This window comes from Anas acuta, chromosome 9 (assembly GCF_963932015.1).
Source record: "Anas acuta chromosome 9, bAnaAcu1.1, whole genome shotgun sequence".
NCBI classification, from domain to species: domain Eukaryota; kingdom Metazoa; phylum Chordata; class Aves; order Anseriformes; family Anatidae; genus Anas; species Anas acuta.
The window spans coordinates 6,951,431-6,963,114 of NC_088987.1; positions in this window are offsets into that span (position 1 = coordinate 6,951,431).

An 11,684-nucleotide genomic window follows, 5' to 3' on the forward strand; every position below is an offset into this window, starting at 1 on the left:
GAAAGGAGTGTGAATCTTCCTCTTTCCAGTTCTTCCTGGGTCTTGCTAAGGTTTCAAGCACAACTCCGAGTAATAAATACCAGTAAGAGATACATGGGGCCTGACTTTGAGAAGTGATGAGTACTCAGCAGCTAATGGGAGCTACTGGTATTTGGCAGTGTTGAAACTCAGCTGCGGGGTCTCAAATTCAGTTCGTCAAAATTGAAGGAATGAAAAACTTGAGACTTCTTTTGGTATTTTTGGCTCGAAGGCTCCGCAGGGAAGCTCGGATGCAGATGATGGGTGGAAGGACAGGGCAGGGACAGATGCTCTGCAGTCAGGGGACTGGAACAACTTAAGGCTGATCAAATGGGAGAGAAGGGCTGAGCCTTCCCCTGTATCTCACCATAGATCTGCTCTGACCTGTAGCAAAAAGGGAAGAAAAAATAGGGGATGAGCAATGAGACAACACTGAAAGGAAAATTCCAACTCCCTGACCCCGCGACAGCCTCACCGTTCAGGGTAACAGAGCAAAAAGCAGAGGAAAATGATGAAACTGCCTCGAAATGGAAAAAAAAAAAAAGAAACAAACACGAAGATTTGTTGAGTCACACAACAGCGTTCACATCAAGACATTCTGCTAGCGACTGTGCTAAAAGCGGAGATGTAACACGTTCTGGCTCGGCTCTTTCTTTAACAGCAAGATTGATTTGCATTCACACATGGAAATCTGGTTTACAGTAAGGCTCCCCTGCCCCTCTCTTCCTTTCATTGTTTCTCTCATGTATCTTGGCTGGAAGATCTGCTGGAAAAAAAAAAAAAAAAAACACCACGCAGACCCAAGGCCCGCCATTCCCCTCCATGCACACGTTGGATCTGCTTTCTTCAAGGCTGGCTGGAGAAGCACGAAGGTTTTGTCCGTGGCCCCTGAGCTGCAGCCGGGCCAGGGCAGCATCGCTGTGCTTGGTGGGGAGCGTGGCCGTGTCCCTGTCCTCCGCCCGGCGCGGGTTTCGCAACGCCTGTAGGAAACATCTTGCGCCGGCCTTGATTTATGCAGAAATGTTAGCTAATCTCTTTTATGTAATCCCTGATAGCTGTTCCTGAAGGCGAAGTCCCCAAAATGGAAGGAATGAATTAAAAGAGACAGATGTGGTTTGGCTGACTCCTTGTTCTGATTACAGCCTCAGAAATAACCTACTTCGCGTGTGCTGATTTATGCAGGGGCTCTAACTCACTGCACGCCCACCCGGGCAGGCACACACGGGTTATTTTCTCTTCAGCTCGCTTTCACAATTTGAGCTCACTCATGCCAAAGGCTCTGTAATTGTTCCAGGTTGATTCTGCTGAAATGACATCAAAGTCTGGTCAAAAGTCACTTAGGTCTGGGTTTTCGTTTACCCCGGGTCCCCTTGCTTGGCACCACTGCGGGCTTTGGGAGCTGAAGGCATGCCAGAGCGGGCTGCCTCTGGTCACCCAGAAGGGCTCAGAGAAAGCAAAACGCCTGAAGTATTTCTGCAGCACCTCCAGATTTATACCCCACAGAGGATGGGTTAAAAGCCAACCTGGAACTCAGCGACCCCTTGGGCTGCTGGCACCAGGAGCAGCGATGCCACCAGCTTGCTCGGGTGGCTCTGAGGCAGCGGCCAGGTCCCTTCCTCCAGCACAGAGCCAGGGCTCCCCTGCCCTTACCAACGGCAGGGGTGGCCGCAGCAGTCCCGTGGGCCTCGTGCAGTATTAGCCCACGTTACACAAACCGAGCGCTGGCTCTGTAGAAAGGGGAGGATTTACAGTTGGCAAACATTTCCAAGGCGCCGATATTTTCCCTGTTACTTACCCATGGCTTGTGAACACAAACCTCACACAGCTGGTACCGCTGCTAATGATCCCATTACAATATGTATCGAGCTGATAGCCGGTGATATCTCACTGCGGTACTCATCCATGTCGGAAAGGATTTGTCCATGAAAACATCTCCTCTCGCACCGTCGTAGGACGCGGCATTCATTCCCACTTTCCCTATCATCTGATGCTGCCTAATCCCACTCAGTGACATCAATCACAGGGGGAAAATAAGACAATTAACTGGCAATTAATTAAATTATAAACTGTACGGAAGAGCAGAATATTTGTAAACCTTAATAGCCTTATTAACATGCCCATTACAAGCTAGCTGCGCACTCTTAGGGCCACGGATGACTTTGTACACACATGGCATCAACCGGGCTTTAATCCCAGGCTAAGAGTTGCCCACCTGGAAGGAGCCTGCCCAGCCTGCCCCTGCTCTGCTCAGGCTGGAAAGGCAGGGAGGTGACCTAAAAAAATAATATTTTCTGCATAAAACCGAGAGGGACTGGGGCTCAAAGCTCCCGCGGAGGCCCAGCAGATAAGCAGGCACGCGCGTGTTTGCGGGCAGTGTTTGCTTTCTTCAGGAAGGCTCCTGAGTCACTCCGTGTCCTGCTGGTGACAGGCTCCTGAAAGGAGGAAGCTGCGTGCTGAGCGCTGCCAGCCCGCCTGGGCCGGTGTTTTAATGCCTCCAGTAATGACGCCTGGCCTCTGCTCACAGGTCAGAGAATCATGACAGGATGAAAAACAAAACAGCAAAGCAACCCAGGGGTGAGAGCATAAAGCTGTAGCCAGCCCTAATTGAGGTCCTGAGACCAATGGCATTGCTGTGGTCATTTTGCCACAGCATCAGGGTGCAGCGCTTGAGTCCCCCATGAGCAACCTTCACAGCTGAATATTTGCTTTCCATCACACTATTGCTGTAATATTTTTGTCTTGGAAAGGTGACTGAATCTAACATTCAGTTAACCCTTGACTTTTTCCAAGCCTCTTTGTTCCAAAGCAAGCATCTCATGAACCAAAGTGGGAGAACAACCTACTAAAGCAGGGAGATCTGAGAGCAGAAATGGATTGAGCTATAAATCAGGTTTGCCTCCGAAGGCAGGCCTCACCTAACGAGGCTCTGCCATCCCCCCTCTCAAAATCAGCTGCATCCCAGACCTCAGCTGTGTTAACTCTGGTTCCAGTCCAGCGTTATTTCTGTACCATGTGAACCGGGATGACACGCACCCAGCCCACCCGTTTATTTGCGGAGCGTGGACTGCTGCCCGATGGCCAAGAGCTAATAAAAGCCGCGCTCTGCCTCCTGTGCCAGCCGCTGCCATGTACCACAGGCAGGACAGACCTCTGGGCACACCGTGCTCGCTGCGAGCAGCCCGGGGTCACAAACCAAGCAGCAGCTGAAGATTTCCATTCTTAATTTCGATGGAGCCGCATCGCCACGCTGTTTTCTCTCCCAGCTCAGCTCTATATTTAGCCGGGGATCCTGTCCTCAGCATATTCTGTCGGGGAGGCTGCTCGCTAACGCTGCCTGCGCGCTGCCTCCCTTCTCACTGCCAGGCTGCTCCTGGGAGGCAGGAGGCAGGCAGATGGGACAGAAGCTGAGAGGTTTCTTTCACAGCTACGGGGGAGGAGGAGGAAGCCGAGCACTTCCATGCCCACCCCAGGAGCTGCGGTCCCAGGGGACGGCTGGCACTCAATGCCTGCCGGTGCTGGGATCCCCCATGTCCTGCAGCAGTGGTCGGTGTTCAGTGCCTGGCGAGGACATTACAATGCCAAGAATCCCAACCAGATGGGATATCAGGCACTTCAAAAATAGCCCACGGTGAAGCTCCAGGAAACTGTGATGACTGGGGGCCAGACCCAGCCTTGCTCACCCCAGCTCACGTCTGGGGTAACGCTGACCTTGGTGGCGTCGCACGGGGCTGGCAGTGAGAGCAGAATCTGGCCCGAGCCACTTGGCCTCCTGCTGCACCCCATGTTGTAACTATCCCTGATGTTGACACATTCAGCTTGCCACTCGTTTGTGGGACTAATTACGCATTCACATTTGTCTGCGCTCGCTCGGCTCCTAGCAACTGCAGTCACAGTCCTAATTAAAATAATAGACGGAGATTGGTAACATTACTGATTTAACAGGAAATTAGAAGAGTTACGTTCGCAGAGCTTAGGTAATTGACACCAACAGCACTTTTCTTGTAATGTGCATTCTGTGATTGATTTCATTCCCCAGTCAGACCTAAAAGCAGCTTGGGAGCACATCCTACCATCAGATTACAGTGCCGAGGAATTAAATGACTATTACACCACTGCCTGCTCCAGAGCTGGCAGCTGTGGGCTTGAGCATGGCTTTGAGCTTCCAAACCAAACATTAGACCTAAAATTGTAAGCCTAATGTAAAACAAAACATGTTCAGCACAACGTGTTCGGTTCCCCTTTTAAGAGCTTCCCTGCAACTGCTCAGCTGGCAGCGCTCCTTCCTGGGAGAGGGCGGCCATTGGCACAGGGGCAGCTCGTGTGGTTTTGGTTGTATTAAGCACTGAGTCCCTCAAAGCAGGACGTGGCCTCGAGTTCTGCGAGCTCCCCAAGGCAGATGAAGGGCTCCCTGAGCACCGCTGGCTGTGGCAATGGTCCTGGTCTGGTCCTGCAGCGGTGGAGCTGAAGGCAGGAGCTGATCAGGAATGCCCAAGGTGTGTAAAATTTCATTGTTGTTCTGAAGAGAGGAGACCCTGCTGTGCTCAGCCCAACCTGCAGCTCGCTCCACACGAAAAAGTCCTGTGCATGGACAACACTACAAGGCAGCAATACGCTTACGGAAAGGAAAGCAGAAAAGTTGTTGTTTCAAAAATGGGATGGACTGGTTCGGTATCAGCAGTAGTAACAGAGGCTGGTATCTTGATGTAACATCTCTTCCTGGAGGTTGGGGCCACCAGGGCAGAAGGGTTTCTGGTCTGACCTCCCGTGTCACATATCCTTAATTCCTTCCAGTTACAGCGCTGTGCTGCCCAGTGAGTTCCCTATATTGTGTTGTGTTGGGTAGTCAGTTCCTTTCAGAAAGCCCTTATTTGAAGACACCAAAGAAGAGACCCACCTCTGCCTTGGTAGCTTCATCCAACTGCCAGGCGTTTCCAAAAGAGGTTCTGGTCAGCTCCATCGTTCTCTGCTACCTCCAGGAGCTCTGAGTGTGCCCCGGTCATGCTGTTACTGTGGCTGTATGGTCACTACTAAGCAGCATTTACAAACTGACATTCAACACGTCCAACACTGCCTTATAGCTTAGATACACCAAGATATATCACCCATGTCTGCGTACCTGTAGATACAGACACTGCTTTTCGAAGAGTGCATAACTGCTGACTGCTTCTGAAGAAATGCATTGTCTGTAAATTATTGTGAAAACTGTGTATGAAATGCCAAAATTGCATCAACTTGGAAGTATATTAGTTACTTAATAGTCGTATCCTCCCATGGGCTCCTTTCTATTTGTGGACTCAGAAATGTGCTGGGAAGAACAAAGTACACGTAGTCTGAACTTTCTTATCTGATATTAATCCCAGCACAACAGGGCTATAAAATGTTTTCATGAACATATATGTCTTCCACACAGAGCCTTGTGGAATAATACTGCTGAGAGAGTTGCAGTGTAGGAAATACCCATCCACAGTTTATAAATCCTATCCATCTCAGCACATCTCAGGGAGTACTACCAGGGCCCTGGAGAGCTAGTGCAAATGCTACTTTTGCAGCTTGCGTGGCTAATTGTTTATAAAAGTCTTTCTTTCCTTCTGCTGCAACTGTGAGCGATTATATCCAGGAGACATTTGTGGTGTCCATCTCGTTTGGCTCCAGCAGCTCCCAGAGGCATGGCACCTGGGATGCTCCAGGAAAGCCCCTAAATCCCTGTCGGACACGGACAAGAGGACTCGGCCACACTGCAGATATTTCTCCCCGTGCTTTATCCCGTGAGAGCCAGCTTTCAGGTGGTAAATGACAGTCTGGGCTTTAATCACTCCGTGTGTGCACTGAAATGACTACTAGGGCATTTGCTTCTGGAGTGTTTCAGTATCCCACAATTTAAACCTCCCTGCTATTAGCAGCTATTTGATCCCATAAATATTGGCCAAATGCTCAGAATGGATACCTGCTGTTCACAATGATAGCATCGAGCTAGCCTAAAAATTAAGTGCCATCATCTCTCATAGTCCTCCGTCGAACTGTGTTGCCTCTGCTACACCCCACCGACAGGAGAAATTGCTCTCGGCGCAGGTGATTCCCACCACCATCATGGCAGGCACCCTGTGTGCAAGCCTGCCTCACGTGAAACCTGCTGTCTGAGTGACAAGATGGGGTTTGTATCCCTCGGGTCTTGGTAGGAGAAGCCTCAGCTCCAGACTCCACAGCTCCTGGCACTGAGCAGCCCCTCTGGGATGTCCCCAGACCACCCAGTGATAGCGACCGACTGCTACAGGCACCGGCTGCTTCTTGCCCAGTCCTTTGCTATGGGCCAAGCTGAGCAGGGGGAACAGGGCCCAGGACACCGTTTCTGTGCCTCTCTCCCAAATGAGACACACAGCTCCCCATCCTAGGGAGCTCCCAACCTAGCTACGAGCTGGCGATGCACAGGACGATGCAGATGGGAAATCGCAATGAGGCAGTGCTGCTGAGTAAAGCATGTGGCACCCCACAGCCTCACCACTGCAACACATCGTCAGCCTCATGGCAAAGCAGGGCTGTAAACATGTGAAAAGGCTTAAAATTGCTTTTCTGAGCATGGAAGAAGTAGGTGACAGATTCCATTTGATCCTTAATGAGAGCCAGCACTGGGTAGAGCACGGCGGGTCAGGGAACTGAAAACAAGGCACCACGTTTGCCATGATGAAGCAAGTGAACTGGTGAAAGTATGCCAGGGACTGTGTGGGCAACAAAATGGGCAATGAAGACGATCTTTGTGGGTGTCCCGCGTGGAGAGGGGCAGAGCGAGCCCACGCGGGGCATGGCGAGAGGAAAGGGGCACTGCAGTGAGGGGGGAGCCGTGTGGGAATACAGAAAGTGCCCAGCGGCAGGGATGCTCCCCAGAAAAAATGTGAGTTTTAGACACAGTGTGAAGGTTTGCGGCGGTGTAAGGACGTTTATGTTAACAGCCGGCTGCCAGGCAGAATTCCTTTATTTATGCTTTATCAGCACCAGACAAGGAAAGCAGGGCACAAGGAGCCGAGGCGTGAGGCGCGCCCCTCACGCCCTACAAGGGAAGATGGCAGGGCGGCAGGCAGCAGGGTGCCTTTGGTGCCACGTACAAGCCCCTAGAGGCTTCCCCACACGGCAGCGTTCCCCTTGCCCTGCCTCCACCCCCAGCCGGGCTGTGCGGAGCCCCAGGGCCGCCCTCAGCGTGCAGCATTCCCGGCACCCCCCAGCCGGGCCGGGCCGGGCCCCTCTGAAAATGGCCGCCCCCTCCCCGCCGGGCGGCCGCGCGCAGGCGGCTCCCGGCCGCCATTTCGCGACGCCTCCCGCGGGCGGTGGGGAGGGCGGGGCCTCACCTCAAGCCACGCCCCCTCCCCTCCTCCTCCCTCCGCTTCCATTTGCGCCTGGCCGGGCGCCGCGCGCGCCCCCCCCCCCTCCCGCCGGGTGCTCAGTCATTGAGAGGCAATAACACGGTGACGTCACCGCGGCGCGCGGGCAGCGCCCGGCTGCTGCCGGCGGCTCCGTGAGGGGAGGGGGAGGGGAGGGGGGGGGGGAGGCCGTGAGGGGCTGGGCCTCCCCCAGGGCCTCCCCCAGCCCCTCGGGCCTCCACCCCGCTGCCTCCACCCCACTGCCTCCACCCCATCCCTAAAATCCCCTCACAAGGCGTGGAGGCTCGCCTGGTGTTGCCCTCCCTCGCCTCGTCCCCGCCATGCCCCTGGTGGGTCCTGGTCACCCCAAGTTATCCTCAAGCATTCCCAAAATAAGGAGCTCCAGGGCTGCCGCCGCTCTGAAATAAATAATTTTCCCTAAATACATCAAATCTGTGTTGGTGTTGGTGTTGGGTGCGCTGCCCGAGCCCGGAGAGGGCCGCATGAAGGCATCACCCGGCCGTGCCTTCGTTCCCGCTCCGCAGATAGAGAATATTATAAATTTAATGGGTCTGCTTCATAATTCATAGCTTGCTTGTGGAAAAAAAAAAAAATCATAATAGGTTGGTGTGATATGTCAGGCATCTATAATTCATGGCGCTGAGATCACACGGCCGCCATGCAGCGGGAGCCCGCCCGGCGGAGCGCGGTGTTTGTAATTAATCTGGGGAAAGAGAAACAAAGGCGGTAAGCGGGAGGGGACAACAAGAAGGCCAGATCCCCCTGATGGAATAACGCTCAGCCAGAAATCTTGCATATTTTTTGGCTAAAATCAACAAAACCGGCCAAGGGATGGGACAAGCAGCACATCTATCAGCGGGCGGTTTATGTGTGTTCAGGCAGCCGGGCGGCCTTGGGCCCTGCTGCCCTGTTTTTGGGCTATAAGGTGCCGAAAAAAGCCAGGGGGCTTGCGTTTAGGGCATTGTTGGCCAACGTGTCTGAGAGTTTTTGGTTTACCCAAAAAATAAAAGAAAAATGAACAATGGTGCCAGGCTCCTCACACAAACTGACGTGCCGCAATTCAGTCATTTTAATCGGATACAAACAAGGCACAGGGCGTGGAGGCATCACGGGGAGGCAGGGGTGACCCCAGGAGGAAGCCCCGGCCTCGCTCCCAGCGGGCTGTGACGGAGCCCTTGCAGGGCTGCTGGAGGCCGGGGCCATTCGTGGTTTTGTTTGCTCATTTGCGACTCCCTCCGAAATAATTGGTTTTCCTTTGCTGCTCGCTTGTTTGTTTGTTTGGCTGCTTGCATTCTTTGGATTCAATTTCCCCTGCAATATGGCCTTAATTTGCATTGTGAAGATCCGCTTTTATTTATGCATTTATGTTGTTCATTCATTTAAAAAAAAAAAAAAAAAAATTTAGTTGCCCCTGGGCTGCTGGCCCTGCAGAAGAACGAGGGCCCAGTGGGGATGCGGAGGGTTTTGGGGGCGCAGCCCCACAGCTCTGCTCCCCGATGCCTGCACAACCCCCGGGTTTTTGCAGTGAAATGCACGGAATCGGGGAGCCCTGGGGTGCCCCTAATTGTAGGATTTCTGATCTAACCCAAGGCGGGTTTGGGCTGTGGAGTCTCAGTGATGCCCTCTGGTGACCTGTGCCATGGGCAGCACGCAGGTCCTCCTCCTCCGGGGCTGAGCCTGCTGGAGGAGTTGCATCAGAGAGCAGCTCGTCCTGCTCTAGGGGTCCTTAGGGGAAAATAAGCAGAAACTGGGATTTTTATCAGCTTCTGCAGACTCACAGCCTGCTAACCACCCTCTGCGGTGCCCCCAGCTGAACCCTGGCATTTTTCCTCATTTGGGAAATTGTTAGGGGAACATCTGAGCATCACTGCCTCATGCCAGCATGGGAGGAGGAGGAGGGCCCTGGGACCCTCAGCTAAGATGCCCTGATGGATCAGTCCGGTTATTGCCCAGCACAACACACTGGAATTAATTTTGACTTTCATTGGCTCTAATAGTCATCCAAAAAGCGTGTGATGGTGTTAATCCGCCCCAAAGGAGCATCGCGGGGCCCGACACATTGTTGTGGGTGCAACGCTGAGAGCTGCTGGCACAAAAGGCTTTGTGCAAGTGCAGATTTTTTCCCCTACGTTTTATTGGTTTTGCCTAGGAGCCTCATGTGGCAGAGAAGAAGAGAAGCAGTACCTAACCCGTGTCTAACAGCCGCACTGGGGCAGCGTTAAACTTTGCTCTTATTTTTCTGCAGTATTTGCATGTTGATATTCTGCAAGGAAAATAACCCAGAAGTCCCTGTTAGAAGCCTAGGGATGGGCAGACAGGTAGAAGAAGAGGACTGTGTCGTGACATTTTTTTTGTCTAGGGTCCACAACACAACATGAACATGGACAGAATTACCCAAAGGATCACTTGCAAGCTTGTCCTGGACTTAATGACTGCATAGATCAGACCTAACTTGGTGCATGGCAAGCACCAGATGTGCTGGTCCGATTCAAACCCAACAACACGTGCATCTGTCCTCCAGCCTTGGTGGGAATGCTGCATCACAACAGCTCGGCATGGCGATGTGACGTGGAGGTTGTGGTGGGAACGGTGATAGCTGTGGGCGCTACAGCAGAAAATTCCCTTGGCAGCATCCAGGAGAGGGGAGAGACAAAAAGACTTCAAAATTTTCACAATCCCTTTGAGAAAAGAAAAACAAAACAAAAAAACAAAACAAAACAAAAGGATTAAAAAATAAAAGGAAATAGGCAGGCAAAGAAAGCCAATGCTGGTGTATAAATAACCAGCAAATGGCAGGGTGTTCACCCTTCCCACACTGTGGGTTACCTAATGCGTTGCATTGCTTGCTGCAGCTCGTGGTGAGCAGTGTGTGCCTGAGCCCCCAGCAGCCCAGGGACTCGTGAGCTTGTGTCTGTGCTCCGAAATGCAACCGGAGCAGAGTTTCCTCCTTGTCCTGCATCCCAAGGGGCTGCAGCAGCCCGCTGCATGAGGCTATCCCAGCCCCATCCAAGAGAACTGGAAGTGTGCTTGAGGGACGTTACGGAAACACACACAAAAATGGCACGAGCATCCAAGCTTGCCAGAAACGAGCGCTTGCCTCCCATCTCCCCGGTGAGGCTGTGTTACACCCTTCATGGTGGGTGAGCAAGGCCCAAGAGGGGCACCCCACCCGCGTGGGGATGCAGTGGCAGACAGCAAGCGGCAGTGACCAGAGCGTGAGCAGTGTCCGCTCATACCCACTCCTCATTTCGGGTTGGCCTCTGCGCTCCCACCAGCTGCCAGATTTTCAATATCAAGTGTTTCAATAGGAATGGGATGAAGGCAGGCACCTGTTTTTGTACCTGTCCCTTTCCTGCTCTGGATTCATACCCAAACTTCTCGGTTTAACCTTGTCTTCATGGTGTGCTGAAATCAGAAGGCTGATGCAAACAGCCTGAAACACCCGGGATTTTCAGCTCCAATCTGAACTGGAAGCTGCTCTCCCAGGCTTTGCAGCGCTCGCTATTTTTAGCTGCATGTCAGAGAGTTGAAGCAGCACGTGGGGAGATGTTATGACTCTTAAAATTACTGTAGGAATATTCCAGGGAATGGTACCAATTCATCAAAAGTGAGTTCGTCGCACGAGATAACTCTGCGACCTTTGGTGTTGTGTTGCGTTTATGGGTCACTGGCTATGAACGTTGCTGCAATTTCTTTAGCAATAACCCGGTGATTACGGAAAGGGAAGTAGCTATTAATATGGTAAAAGGCACACCTACGCGAGGATGTTTACTTGTGGAGGCTGAGGGGGAGGGGAGGCACCCTTCAAGATGTTTTCTGTAGCTCTTCGGTGTCATCCTAAAAATAAAGACCCGCTCTCCCTTCCCCCAAGAGCAGACAGAGCATTGCAGCGGGGAAGCAGTGCCCTGGCATTTGAAGAGAAGGGCGAGGTGACAGGCAGCAGGCGAAAGGAGGCCTTGAGGTGGCTGTGAAGCCAAGACCGACACTCACGGAGGCTGCAGGATGACCTCTTGTTAACACCCAGATACGACATGTCTGAGCCGTGCCGCAGCATCCTGTGAGAAGCGGTGGATGGTTTTGTGACTGGCAGCATCTTCTGCAGCACCAACAGGGCTGCCTGTCTCTGCAGCAAGGCTCTTATCACCCCATACCTATGGGCAGCGAGGGAAGGCCATGGGTATGCAGCCACAGCCAGTTCAGCTGTCAACGCTTTGCCAAGCTTCATTTCTTCAGGGAAGTCTCCTGCTCTGTATTTTCTCCCCCTGTGAAAAGCTGCTGTATCTAACAAGAAGCCTG